The 15,708-nt window shown below is 29.7% G+C and overlaps 1 protein-coding gene across 4 annotated transcripts in view; it reads right to left on the bottom strand.

Annotated features, from left to right (window-relative positions):
- Nucleotides 1-15,708, bottom strand: part of LOC125830655 (peptidyl-prolyl cis-trans isomerase FKBP15-1-like) — a 1,183,135-nt gene that overhangs the window by 175,285 nt on the left and 992,142 nt on the right. The window contains exon 7 of one of the 4 annotated variants that reach the window (XM_049509832.1): nt 55-64. The exons of 2 other annotated variants lie outside the window; for them this stretch is intronic. The gene's annotated coding sequence lies outside the window, so the exon portion shown is untranslated. Of the gene's footprint in view, nt 1-54; nt 65-1,165; nt 1,179-15,708 lie in introns of those variants that run through there. One more of the 4 variants, XM_049509836.1, reaches the window with a different exon arrangement.

Raw genomic sequence — 15,708 nt, 5'->3', positions numbered from 1 at the left:
TATGGATTATCTAGGTTTGTTACAGATGAGAGATCATATTTTGACTATGAATGACCCATACTTATCCAATAACTTTATGAGACTTGATATTTTAAAACTTGATAGGGTGTTGTCTTACATGGAGGCGATGTCGTCCTTATTGGAGCATATTCTAACTCAATAGTTTGATGATGAAAAATTGTTTGAGATTCAAGAAAAGGTGTTACAAGGAGAAGCCACGGAAGCGATTTTGGATGATGAGGGAATTTTGAGGATAAATGGTCACATATGTATTTCTCGTACATGTGATTTGATCGGGCTATCATGGAAGAGGCCCATAATTTGAGGTATTTTATTCTTTGGATACTAAGATTTATCGTGATTTGAAGCAACATTACTGATGGCGTCGTAAAAAGATGGACATAGTATATTTTGTATCTTGAAGTTTAAATTAACGCCAAATGAAGTATAAACACCAAAACCTTGGAGGTGTGACTCAAGGTATGTCCATACTTGAGTGAAAGTGAGAGTGTATTTCTTTGGACTTTGTGGTAGGTTTGCCACATACTTTGGGTAAGTTTGATGATATATGGGTCATCTTGGAGCGATTAAACAAGTCCTCACATTTCATACCAGTTCAAACTACTTATAATTTGGAGAAGTTAGTTAGGATCTTCAATCGGGATATAGTTTGCTTGCATGAGGTTTTCATTTCTATCATTTTAGATCGTGACACACGATTTGCATTTCATTTCTAGCGGTCTATGCTGAAGAAGTTGGATACTCAAGTGGATTTTAGTACTATTTTTTTTCCTTACCGGAGTTTTCATACAATAAGAGTTATCATTTGAGCATTGATATGTCACCATTCGAGGCTTTGTATGGTAGAAAATATTGATATTGATTGGTTAGTTTGATGCATTTGATGTTAGGTTGTGGGGTATAAATCTATCGAGAGAGTCCTTGGATAGGGTCAAGTTGATTCAGGATAGGTTTCTCATGGCTCAGAGTAGAAAAATGAGTTATGTAGATTGTAAAATTAGTGATTTGAATTTCATGGTTGGAAAGCAGGTTCTACAAGAGGATTCACCCATGAAGTGTAACACCCGAAAACTAGTAGGCTAAACGAGAGCCTTATGTAAGGGTTCTAGAGTTTCACGTGAGGGTTAGAATCTTAAATATGACTTCCCATACTTAGAATGAAGGTTTTAAGGCTAGGGCGTCAAGGTATCACCCCCCAAGGACCAACCAAGGGTCCTTGAGGGGGACCCAAAACATCCCCTAGAAACTGCCCAAAAATAGGCCACCTACGGATGGGACTCACGCCCAGTAAGTGGACCCACGCCCTGTGGGAAGGGGTTGTGGGTCAAGACCCCAACTTAGGACCTTCAGGCCACCACCTACGGAGCACCAGTATTCCCCGTGGACCCACCCACGGTCTGTGGATGTGGTCTCGTGGGTGAGGCTGCCTTGGTCCTTAAATGGGTCAAGTTGGGGAATTAAGGGAAGGGTCCATGATTAGTTAGGGGCTAAGTTGTGTCACTTTATTAGTAATTAGACCACCTATATAAATCTATTAGACCCTTAATTAAGTGATTCCAAATCATTATTTTTAATTCACCAAAGAGACCCAATTCCTTTCTAAGAAATTCTCTCTCAAGAAAGTGAAGAAGAAGAAGAAGAGAAGAAAGCTAGGTCAAATTCCTCCATTGTTGCAAGATTTTGTGAGGGATTTATAATCAAGGTAGGTTAGCTTATTCATCCATGGATTCTTCCATCCATGGAGTGATCCCCTAGAATTCCCCCAATTGTGAAGATGAAATCCCCAATTCAAGTTAGGGTTCCTTCCAAAATTGTCGGTTAAGTTAAGTATGATTCCAATTGAGTGGATAGTACTTGTTTATGATTTATTTAGTATTGAATCATGATATATTGATGATATTATGTGTTTTCCATGGTTAACCCTATTCTAATTGATGAAATTGAAGAATGTGGGTTTATGTCTTGTGAAGTGAAATTGAGGATTCATAGGTGGTCCTCTAGAATTGATGACATGCATAGTAATTGTTCAATAATAGAAGTATGTAAATATGAATTGAACTAGATTAAAGTAATTATGATGGATCATGACTAGTAATGATTGAGATTGAGTCTTTATGATGAAATATGGTTTGAATGGCTTAAGAATGAAGTTTGTGACCTAGACATGTATGATGATTGTAAGAGGTAAAGCTTTGAGAGTAAGGCTTGTAGTTATGAATGTTGATAACTAAGGCTTTGAGAGTAAATCCAACATGATGAATTATGTATGTTAGGGTTTTAAGAGTGAAGCTTATATGAAAATGGTATACTACTAGATAGAGTTGTTATTGTGGAAGGACTTTACCCACCTAATATACCTCATGAATGTTGAATGTATGAAGTGATAGAATCACATGAGTTAGTATGATTTCCATGTCTAGTGCTTGAACCCTAAGTGTGTTGATTGAAAGTAAGTGTTGAACCTCAAGGAGGTGAAGTATAAGATTATGCTTGTAGTAATTGAACTATTTGAATTATGATTATATCCATGTCTAATGTAGTCATTCTAGATATGTTCATTTGATATGAGCTTTGACCTTGAAAGTGAAAGATATGATATTATGCATGTTTTATGAAGTTTAGTACATGCTTTAGAAACACTTTGAGAGTAAAGTGAATATGCTCATGATCTAATTGTTGTGTTGTTGAAAGGTTATTCTCATATACACACTTATGCATGAATATGATATGATGTGAGTAGTTTCCTCACAATATAATGATTCTAAGGTTGGAAGACTAGTCTCACCTAATGAATCTATATGTAGACATGAACGGTGAAAGGTTATTCTCACGTATGATCTAATGAGCTATAGTATGAGTTATGTTGGATTGAGTGTCAAGACATTCTTCCATAAATATAAACTTAAGTCAAGACTTAATATGAACTCAAATGGGAATTATGCTTAGCACCGAATGGATATGAATATGAGATGGAAGCTTTTACGCTAGTTGAGTCCGGCTTCCCAATGAAAGCTTTTACTCTAGTTGAGTCCGGCTTTCCAAATAGGCTCCTTCTACCTTAGTTGAGTCCGGGTTCCCAAAGTATGTATCTCATGAGATGGAAACCTTCTACCATAGTTGAGTCCGAGTTTCTAGTAGCAATCTCCTTATCCCATAAACTATGTGCCCTAATAGGTTACTTAGCTATTGGATCCACCTAAGCTAAGAGTATGGTTCTACCTTAGGCAAGTAGAACAATCCATTTTCGGTGTGGGGTAGACATTGGATTCCATGTTAAGCTCACATGGCCTATGTCAGTTAAGGATAATTCCCAAAACAAGAATATGATTATGAATTATAAATCATGGTTACCCAAGAAGCTTTACTTAGCATGGATGGGATTGTGGTATCTTATTCATTCATGGCACAAGTATGTTTTAAGGGTAGTTATGATATGTTCCTTTTATGATATGATGACCTATGTTTATGACTTATGCTTATGATGTGTGCTTAGTTTGGATTGTAGCTTGAAAGGCCCTTCCAATGCATGTGTGACTAAAGGTGGATGTTGACTTGTCCTTTATGATGAACTAAACATGAGATCAAAGAGATGATCAATATACATGATGACTTAAGGCTACCTAAGAAGTGTTTATTTTGTATGGTGTATGTTTAGATGGATTGTTGCTATAGTTGTCTTCCATGATATGATTGACTAAAGGTGAGAGATTCCCTTGTCTATGAGAAGTAAGCTAAAGATAAGATCAAATATGATAAAGAGGTTTGATGGCCTAAAAGGGGTACTTAGCTTAGATGGGATTATGGGGTCTCATCTATGCATTGCACAAGTATAACTTGAAGGTTACTTATGAAGTTTCTCCTATATTAAGAGGATTTGAGTATGGACTATGCCTATGAAAATGTGGTATTTCCTATGTCATTGGATTATGCCTTATGTTGACTTATGCTTATATTATGCCTATGTTGGAGATTATATTTATGATTGTGTTATTGTCTCTTATGCTTATGACCTATGTCTTATGTTGGCTAACGTTTATGTTATGCTCTTATGATGATTATGCTAGCTAACATATTTAGTACATTTCGTACTAACGCATACTCTTGCCTACATTCTTAGCAAATGTAGGGTTTGGCGATTATTGAGTTCCATTCTTGAGGATATATTTCTAGAAGTACAAAGGAGATGAAGATTTGGTGAGTCCTCATAGCATCAAGGATTGATCACCTTTCTTTATGTCTTTTATTTTCATGTTTTAGACTTTTGTATGGGTTGCATCCCAAGTTTATTCAAAGTGGTTTTAGATTGTTTGAGACAAAGTGTTATAGACTTCCGCTTGCTTTTATAAAGACTTCGATTGTAAAGAAAAGTTTTAAAAATTTTGCATCATTTCTATTTACTTTATGTTATGATATGTTAAGTGGTTTGTGTTAGGCCTTTCGGGGTCTAGTACGCCATGTTACATCTAGGGTGTACCCCTGGGTCGTGACATGAAGGGTGTGGTAAGATTTTGAAAGAAGCGTAAGTTGAGTCCGAGGTATAATTGTCCTTTTTCAAGATTGTTTATATATTGTATTAGTTAGGTGACTTACAAGTTGGATTTTCCTCTTGGTTTGTCATATGTTCATCATATATTTCATATTCAATGTTAAAGTAGTATCATTAGGATGGTGCTCGTGTGAGTCAATGAGATTCAATGTCACTTGATAAGAATTTGACTTTTCAAAAGGAGCGGGTAACCATCTTGGATAGGCAGCTTCGAAAGTTGAGGTTGAAAGAAATTGCTTTAGTAAAGGTTTAGTGAAAATATTACCCAATTGAAGAAACAACTGAATTGGCAGACTGAGTCATACATGCCTAAGAGATATCCTAGTGGTTTGTAAGCGTTCAAGAACATTCTATTATTTTTATCTTTCGAGAACGAACATTTTTTTAGTGGTAGATGATGTAACGACCCGTTAAATCGTTTTGAGTTCTAGTAGTGTTTTAACTCTTCTCGCAAATTTTAGATAGAAATTTTAGACTATTCGATTAACTACAATTATTTAATTGATGTATAACTTTTAAATAATTAATTTATTTGATAATTAATGGGCCAAATCTAAATTTATTTTAATATTGTATACTTCTTGGCTCATGTATTAAAAAAGTTAATTGGGGGTTTAATTATTTTTGAGTCATAATTAAAGAAGAAAAAATATTGCGGTCGATGAAGGAAATTTTCACTGTTTCCGCGAGGACTTGGAGATTACTAATTATTTCGGGTAAAAACCTAACTAATTCTTCTTTACTATTCGTATATTATATTAGTTATTAAGAAGCATAAATATTATTATTATTATTATTATTATTATTACTATTATTATTATTATTATTATTATTATTATTATTATTATTATTATTGGAAAATTAAAGTGAATATGGTGGATCCGGCTCCCCTCTATTACCCCTTCCCTCCATTTCGTCAAGTGCACGTCTAGATTAGAGACATCTGTCATATTTAAAGTTTAAAGGTCAAGATTATATCATATGAACAAATATCATAATCATAGTTAAGTCAATATCAGGCTCCCCTCCATTTCGTCAGGTGCACGTCTAGATTAGAGACATTTGTCATATTTAAAGTTTAAAGGTCAAGATTATATCATATGAACAAATATCATAACCATAGTTAAGTCAACTAATTTTAGAAAACTACTCTCCAAATTTGGTAAGGATTACAATATATTCTATACAAAATTTGATATTTATTAATATCATTAATTTCATATTATATTTTTGTATTTAAATATTAAATTGTAAATTTTTAGTTTTAAACCAATTATTTTTAAATTATAAAAGATTGTTATTCTGCATTCTTTGATTACTTCTAATCAATTCCAATGTTCTCCTTTTTTTTGGATCATTTTTCAGCTTATTTAATTCTACTAAACAATTGCTAGAACGGAAAATGATTTTTTTGTCTATTGCTACAGTACGTTTTTCAAAATAACAATATAATTAAATAATTGGAGTGGATTAGTACTAAGATAAATAAAATAGATATCTTCTTATTTCTTATAAAAATTAGTTTAAAATAAAATTAGATTTCAACAAAATTTAATGAAAAAAATATTAAATTGTAAATTAAAAATATAAGATGAAATTAAAGATATTAATAAATATCAAATTTTGTATGGAATATATTGTAATTCTTACCAAATTTGGAGAGTAGTTTTCTAAAATTAGTGGACTTAACTATGGTTATGATTTTTGTTAATATAATATAATCTTGACCTTCAAACTTTAAATATGACACAAGTCTCTAATGTAGACGTGCACTTGACGAAATGGAGGGAAGAAGTAATGGAGGGGTGCCAGATCCGAATATGGTGAATGTTTGCGTGGGTCCTTGAAATTGTGTGTATTCTTTTAGTGGTAAATTATCATATAAATGGGTTTAGAGTTTAAAGGGTAAGATTGCTTGCAGTTTCGTTGAAATTTAAAGGGGTAAGGATCGCTGGTAGTTTGGTTCATGGTTGTCGCCACTGGTTTTGTAACCAGTGGCTTCAAATTTAAATATTATTATTTTGTTGTCACGATTTAAGTTTTGATATATTAAGATATGTAATTAAATATTAAGTGTATTGTATTATATAAATATAATTAAATTTATGATATTTTGAGGAATTGAGACTTAACCCTAAGCTTGAGATTTAGAAATATGAGACTTGACATATTAATTGGCATCAAAATTAGAAACTTAATTAGAGATTTGTGCTATACGATTTATGGGTGATATAGTTTTACTAAAATTTCAATTTATCCTTCTGAGCCTAGATTCACTTTTTGGGGTTTGGGATGGAGGTATAGCAATATAGGTGTCTATGAACTCGTTTACTTATGAATAATGCATATGTGATAGATGGTGAACGTCTTGAAGCTTTACAAAAGGGAAAGGCAAAATCTTGAGAATTTGTGGCATATGTCTAACATTTCAGGTATGTTTAGACTTCTACACTTCGTTAAAGAACATTTTTCTAATTAAAGATTAAAAAAAAATAGAATAGACAATGGGTAAAGGACGAAAGATGGGGGTCTCATAACAATGGTGTGACAGACATTGATATGAGTATCGTTGTTATAAAGGAAAATTTTATTACTATAGAATGACGGATTGTAATCCGAGAATGCCAAAGCATATGGGCATTAGCTAATGTATTATTAACTTGATTTATTTTGTGTGATTGTGTTTTTTATTGAATCTGTATATTTATGATAGTTGAGGTGATTATATATCATACCGATATTTGATTGATTGAGATGCATTATCATCCCTTTTTATTGAAACCATATTATGCACATGCATTGACATGAGATTGAGTATAAGTTGGGCACATGGAGATCGTTCGTGCTGGGGATTGTGAGATGTTATGATTATAAGTTGGGCATGTGGAGATCATCTGTGCTGGGAATTATTTCATTTTATGATAGTGTGTTGAGATCGTCCGCACAAACACGTGGAGATCGTCCATGTCGATATATGGACTTCGCGAGTCCCCCATGGATCATGCACTCTCGATGTATTTTCGAGAAGTATCATGTATATACGATTGATCATTGTCTCATAGAAGCAAATCAACATGCTGACAAACTTGTTTCAATCAACCTCTCAACTGATGTTAACCATTCTTCAACTCCTATATTAACCTTTCTAAACTCGTTAAGGGCATCTCCAACCCTGTTCTCTATTTCACTCTCCAAATATAGAGTTTTCTATTTTTTCAGACAATCAACTCCAACTCAATTCTCTATTTTAATCTCCAAAAAAAAGAAAATTTTTCTCTCTCCGCAATATTATATTATCATTTCTATTTCATTCTTATTTTCTTATTTCATAATATAAACCTCTTCTTTCTTTTTTCTCGAAATAATCACTTTTATATAATTTTCATGTGATATAAAATTTTGTTTTTTCACTTTTTTTTTAATATAAAATTATATTTTATTCTAAATTTCTAAATAACATAAATTGGAAGCAAATATTATATAATATACAAATTAATGAACAATTCAAATAAAAGTGAAATCATTAATGAAAAATAATTATATAAGCATTACATAAATACCCAACTGTCAAGATTATTACGTTGCTCATATAAATCCTCTATTAACACGTTATGGAGTTCAAAATGAGCATTTTTGTCCGTAATTTTTTTATGTCTAACTAAAAATTGTTCAAATCGAAGATTTTCATCTACCACCATTTTTGTCGTTGCAATTGGAGCCTCTCCGACATCTTGAATTGATGCATTAAGATTACGTCCATCCTCGATTATCATGTTGTGCAATATAATACATGTAGTCATTATATCATGCAACACTTCCTTTCTCCAGAAACGTGATTGTCCTACAATAATTGCAAACCTCCGAATGTACGTTCAACATCTTTTCGGCTCGATTCTTATTTCATCGCGTAATATTTCTTCTTTTGAGAACGTGGATTACGAATAGTTTGAACAATTGTAGACCATTTAAAATTGTGCATTATTTATAGTGAAAACTAATAATAAAATCAAATTATATTAAATTGACAAAAAAGAATTAAAAAATTGAAATATTATCAATTAGAAATGAAAGTAGTAAATATTAAATAATATGTATTTTTAAAAATATTATATTACATTTAAAACGGATTACCAATATTAGAGATTTAATTCATAGCCTTTTATGAAAAATAATATGTTAATTACAAAACAATAGAAATAATAATAAAATAATGAAAAAGTGAAATAGAGAGTGTGAATAGTAGTTCTCCAAATTTGGAGAAGTACTATTCAACTCTCTATATATGGAGAATAAAAAGTGAAATGGAGGGTGGTTGCCTGGTTGGAGAGCTCATTCTCTATTTTACTCTCCAAATATAGAGAATGAAGAGTAAAATAGAGTGGGATTGGAGATGGATTGGGCCTTGTAAATTTAGATAGAATGGATTTCAATCAACCTCTCAACTGATGTTTGGCTACGGATATTATAGCTGCGATTTTAGATGGGAAATGTTTCATGGAAATTTACCTGGGAATATATTACCAAGGAAATTACTTGCCGAATTTATTGTTGCGATTTTAAATGAGTATTATTCATATGAATTTACCTAGGTATCAAATTATAATCCAGGAAAATACCCACAAAATTCTCTTAATTAATTTTTACTAATACTGAAGTTGTTGAATCTTGTGTTTATGATTAAAAAAATCGTGAAATAATTTTATCAATTGCCTAACCATGTATTATTAATTTTTATTTAGAGCAATAATTATATACAAACTTTAGTGTGTTATTGAAAGTTTAAAATATCTCATTATCAATTATGTTTCCTATTTAAGATACATAATTTTCTCTGTTCTTTTTATTGAAAGAAGAACACATTGCATGATTAATCAATTAATCATTTAAGAAGTAATAATACTATCCACATAGTAATACTTGAAAAAAAAATTTATAGATGAAGTTCCATTTATGAAGGATTTTTATCATATAAGAGGATTAAATATCTTTTAAAAAATAGGAATGACATCATTATATTTAAGATTTTCCAAATACGAAACTATTCTCTCTTATTTTGAATATGTAAAATTTTAGTCATCTTATTAAGTAATTTGTGTTTGTTTCTTATTTAAGAATTTCAAAAGACATATATTATAGAAAAAAATATCTTTATTTTTATTAAAGACATGGATATATATGTATTTTCTTATTTAAATTTCATAAAAAAATATTTAAAAAATAAAATTATTTACTACGTTAATATACTTAGTTACGAAATGACCGCAATAACCATTTAGTATCCATTTATGTACTTGATATTTAATCATTAGCATAATCACTCAGAGTGTGTAAGCATCGAATTTTCATAATATATAGAGTATAAATATTTAATTTTAAAATACAAAAAGTTTGAAATTGATTCATATTACAAGGGTTTATTTTTAATATAATTAACTTCAAAAAAAGATAAAAAGATATAAAAAAAAAATTACATCTACGATTTAATGAAAGGGAAAGATTTAAAGCTGTCATGTGACTTGAGTGGTTAAAAGTTTGTATTGTCATGTGCCTTGAGTGGTTAAAAGTTTGTATTAGTTACTCCCTCTTATCAACAATAGTTGTCCTCTATATTATTTTGAAATGTCTAACAATACTTGTCCATTTTATGAAATCAGTGGTTAATTTTACACTTAGTTCCTAATTTATCCTTATTATTAATTATAGTTATTTTTCTATTATATTTTTCTAGACATTGTCTTTATTACTCTCTTCCCTAATTATTTATCAACTTTTGAATCGACACACCTATTAAGAAAACAATGATTGACATAGTGAGTTTACTATTTGACCCATATTAATTATGAAGAAGATGAATTAAAAATTTAAGATTTGAAAGTTTTTCAAAGTAATTAATTGATGGTATAATAGGTAAACAAAATTGTCCTTTCTTGTTTTGTCAAAATGAACAAGTAAAAAGAGAAAATTGGACAAGTAATTATGACCAAGGGAGTATATTCAAATGGTGATATAGTAAAATTACTCTTCTATTTATAATTTCTTAAGAAGTGTGTAAAGTCAATAGTGAACAAGTATTGTTGGACATAGGGAATATATTTTATACACTAAGTACGCGTTTGGCCATGCATACCATATCACGATATGAAATCGTAAAATTGAATCAACGTTTGGACAAGTGATTTTACGTTGATTCCATATCATGAGATGTGATTCCATATTTTCCAAAAACCATGATATGGGAATTCATATCATGATTTGAGATATCTTTAATACAAAAATTTATCCACAAGTTTATATTTTGTTAAAACAACCCCACATTTATATCTACTAACCATTTAGTTTATATGTAAATAAAATTTATAATGATATCATTACTTTTTAAAATTTATTATTCTCACCAACATAAAAATTATTATTCTCACCAACATATAGTCACTTTAACTCACACCAACCGATTGTTGAGTAATATTAAAGACTAGTACACTACAATTTATGTTCAATTTTTTTTATTGAATTAAAGTTAGATGAGATAGTTACTTAAGAGGAGAACAAATATCTTTGTAATAATTTATTATGCGATTTTATAAATTTTTGTTTATTTGGTAATATTGAATAAATAATTGGGGCTATTTTAATAGTTTTACAACTTATGAGATTCTTATGTTTATGAGAAAATATACAATACAAAAATTTCATATCGCATGTCCAAACAAAACTTCAATTTCATCTCATAATTTCATATTATGATATCATATCATGATTTCATATCATGATACCATATCCATGGCCAAATGGATATAGAGGCTTGTGCAATATATATTATTTTTTATTTTTCAATATGTGATATTCATTAAATTTGGAGAGTTAGCCAATTTATAAAATATTTTTGAAAGATTTTAAATTTAATTACTTTACTTATTAATATTTTTACGTTATTTTAAATAATAAATATACATATATTATTCTTCGATCCTAATTTATACGGCACAAATGAAATACAAAGTCAACTCAATTTTTAAAGAGTTTTTAAATATTTCAAGTTGTTAATTATTGTTGTGATTTATAGTACTCTTTCTTTCAGTAACTTTACATATAATCTTTAAATATAAAAATAAAATAAAATCAATAAATTTAAATAAAAATAATATTCTCTCTATCCAATTTATGTGACACATTTCAGATTTTGAGATTCAAACAAGTTTATCTTTGACCGTAAAATTTTAATATATCTTTTAAATATTTTGAATTGTCAATTATTGAGACTCATAGTACTTTTTACGTAGTTTACAACTATATAAATTTAATTTTAAAAAAAAATTAAAGATTCCATGAGCAAACTCTCAATCAAATTTAAATTGTTTGACTCTCGAAAAATAAAACGTGTCACTTAAATTGGGAGAGAGGAAGTATTAAATATTACTACATCTATCCACTTTTAATTGTCATGGTTTCCTTTTTTAGAGTCAAACTATAAGAAATTTGACTAACATTTTATGATGTTATTTTTCATCATATTGATATGTAAAAAATTGTAATTTATAGTATTTTTCGTATAGTTTTTGAATATCTATTTTTTTTTAAATATCAAATTAATGTAATCTAATTTAAATTTAAAAATTGGTCAAATTAATTTTCGAAAAGCGTAACATGACAATTAAAAGTGGACAAAGGGAGTAATAAATAGCTGAATGGGATAAATGTTTATAAGTAAATGATTAATTCATGTTCATTGTCAATTTATTAATCAAAATAAATTAATTTATGTTCATTTATTGAAAACTCAACTTTAAGAAAATACTAAATAAGGGTACAATTATAAACTTAAATAATTTCTTAAGAGATGTGAAATCTAAAATGGTGACATATATATAGAAACGGAGTGAGTAGTTAATTACTAGTACTACACTACTAGTATTATATTTTGGAGTATATACAAATATTAAATGACGCCTCTCAGCCGACATTATAAAGCAAATTGGGCCCACAAAATTCAAACTATAAATTTAAATTATAATTTACATAAATTTCATAGTGTTAAAGTTATTATATTCAAATTACAAAAATTCCTTAAAATTTATGAATTTTGAATACATCACTGGACATCCGGATACATAGGTAAGTGATGTATCCGAGAGGGGAAGGATGTATTAGAGAGGGAATAGGACATTCGGATATATCACTGGACTTTCGTATACATCAATAGACATCCTCATACATATGTGGGATGTATCAAAGAGGAGAGAATTGTATCCGAGAGGGAGATATGGATATATTAACGAGAGGAGAGTGATGTATCCGAATGAGAATTTTTGAAATATTTTTAAATGACAGAGAATAAAAATCCCATATATAACTTTTCTATTAACTACTATACGCAGTCTTTGATACAGTAGATCTAATTTTGTAGTTAAATATTGCTATTTTATTCATGAAAATGAAAGAAGAATTGAGTGGAAACAATACTAAACATTCTGGTGAGTGAGAAAGTCAAAGGTGGATGGAACATTGAATGTGGACAGCTAGCGTAGTTGTTAAAAAGAAAGAGCTACGTAGTTAATGATAGAGTGATAAGTAAAGCATTGACTATAGAGTGCTACTTTCAAATTTTGAATATGTATGTATGCGTCAGTTGCAAAACCACAACAACCTAACATTCATAAATTAGCACGAAAACGGGGTCAATCTATACTTTTCAAAGAAAAAGAAAATAACAAGGAGCTAGTTATAGATGGGATACATATTCAAACTTCTCTGTAATATCATTTATTATATTGATATGACATCTGGACTTAACTCAACTTAAAAAATTAGCTCATTAAAAAAGATTTGTCCAAATCTATATAAGGAAACCAAATTCCCATACCTCTATCGATGTGGGACATCTTAAGAATATTTTTTGACAAATATAATAAAATTGGCTATTATAGAAAAGTCTTATTGTATGATAAATTAATATTTAGTGACGTTAGTACGTTATATAAACTATGAGTCTTTTTATTATATATGTCAGAAACTTATAGAACCTGAAAAAGTTAGGACATGAATTATTTATTTAGTTTTTCTATGTTGGTCAAATTCATATTTTCAAGGCTAATAACTCTAAAGGGTAAACTAGAAGGAATATTGTTATTTATGCATTGATTTTATGAAATGACAAGTATTAAGGAACATCTATTTTTAGTAAGGACGTAAATAGGAACGGAAGGAGTATATGGTACTACTAGGGGTTTCACGGGTCGATTGAGATCGGTTATCAATAAAAACCAAAATCAAACTAATTTGATCGATTTTAAAATTAGCAAAATCAAACCAATCCATTCAAAATGAAAAATGATTAGAATGACTGACATTTATAAGATTGTAAAAATTGTTTGTAAAAATAATATATTACTATGTATGTATAATAATAAAATATATGTATATAATTTATCGGTTCATTTCGATTATTTCTTCGATTTTTATGAACAAATCCGTAACCAAACCAAACAATATTGGTTTTTAAAATCTAAAACCAAACAAAATCTATATAAAATCAATTTATCTTGTCGATTTGATTCAATTTTTTTATTTGAATCATTTTTTATCCAAACCGTGAACATCCCTAGCTCCTAGGTACTACAAAGGAGTGTAATTGAGCAATGATTTGCGCTTGCTTCTAGTTATTGTTGTTTTGAGAAGTACTACTAGTAAACGTAGTGAGATATGATATTGAGAAAAAATGAAAAAGTAAATTAGAAAGAGTAAAAGAGATTTCACATTATTGTCAACAAGTACCCATGTGTTAATGCTTTGCTTTGTGTGCAACTTGTAAATCTGAATGTGATCTACTTTCCGCAGGATTTGGAATACCCAATCTTGTTACTCCGTCATGCTCGGATTCTGTTTTTCACATTACTAATCCACAAAGAAAAGTCAATAACATACACTCACTTCATTAATTTGTTTGATCATATATTGATTTTACATTGGGTTGGGTAAACAACAATTTATGTAGTTTAGATTTTAATTATAAGTATTCAGGATAGTTTCGAATGTTACTTCCTCTATCACATTTCGTTGGTTGGATACATGTATCTTAATTCAACAGATATATGTATCCGAGGAATTTACAAAGCAAAATAAATGTTTAATTAAGCATTCTAACTAAAATGCTTGATTTAGGGAGGAAATCACTTTATTAACAGATTTTGAATATATCTAGTCTAACAACTTCTAAAAAATTCATAAATATTTTATTTTCTTCCATTTATTTTTTAGCAACAAAAAAAGTGAAAAACTTTTATTTTCAGAAATTTGAATTTATTTCTTTGAATTTTGAGATTTTTTATTTTCAATTTTCATCTTTAGAGAACGTGTTTCTCGCACTCTAGTTGGTTGTTACTTTGTTGAATAATCTGATAAAAGTATATTGTTGTTTTGGAACAAAATACGGACCTTGTTTTGAAAATCTTATATAAATCAAAATCATTAATTATCTTGACCAGGATATGTGCCTTTTAGTAATGTATTTGAAGTATGTATCTAATTCATGCATTTCATTTCATTAGATGCATTTCATTAGGTGTATCTACTATATACGTGTATCTGATACATACTTAGTGACTTAGATGTATTAATTATGTACCAGTTAAATGTAGCATATAGCCGATATATATTTGAAACTTGTTTATGTATTTGAATTATGTATCCAATTATCTTTTCAATGGAATTTGAATCAATAAATGTGTGTGGCATAACCCGAGCTACCCCCGAGACGCAGACACGGGACCTAGGACCACAAGTGATCCCAAACTAACCCTGCTGGCATGATCATGAGCAAACTAAATATAAACTGAATAATATAAACTGTGCGGAAGCTATAATCATAAACAAAATGAAAAGATGGGGAATACCCATATACTATAATTGAGATACATGAAAATTGATGAGTTTAATACAATGAAGATATTAACTTAATACTAAGGTGAATCTATCTATGTCTGAAAATAGCCTCTAACTGAATAGAAATGCTCGGACAGGCCCCAGTTAAGTCTAGCAAAACTGAAACTAAAGGACTAAAAATACTGAAAAGAACCTCATGACTATTGTCCTCGAAGAACAAGGACTCACCACTGATTCTGCTGAACTGGAGATCGGGAATCGAT

This window comes from Solanum verrucosum, unplaced genomic scaffold (assembly GCF_900185275.1).
Source record: "Solanum verrucosum unplaced genomic scaffold, falcon-dt-bn FXZP01000297.1, whole genome shotgun sequence".
Classification (NCBI taxonomy): Eukaryota; Viridiplantae; Streptophyta; class Magnoliopsida; order Solanales; family Solanaceae; genus Solanum; species Solanum verrucosum.
This window is presented reverse-complemented; position numbering and strand designations above follow the sequence as displayed.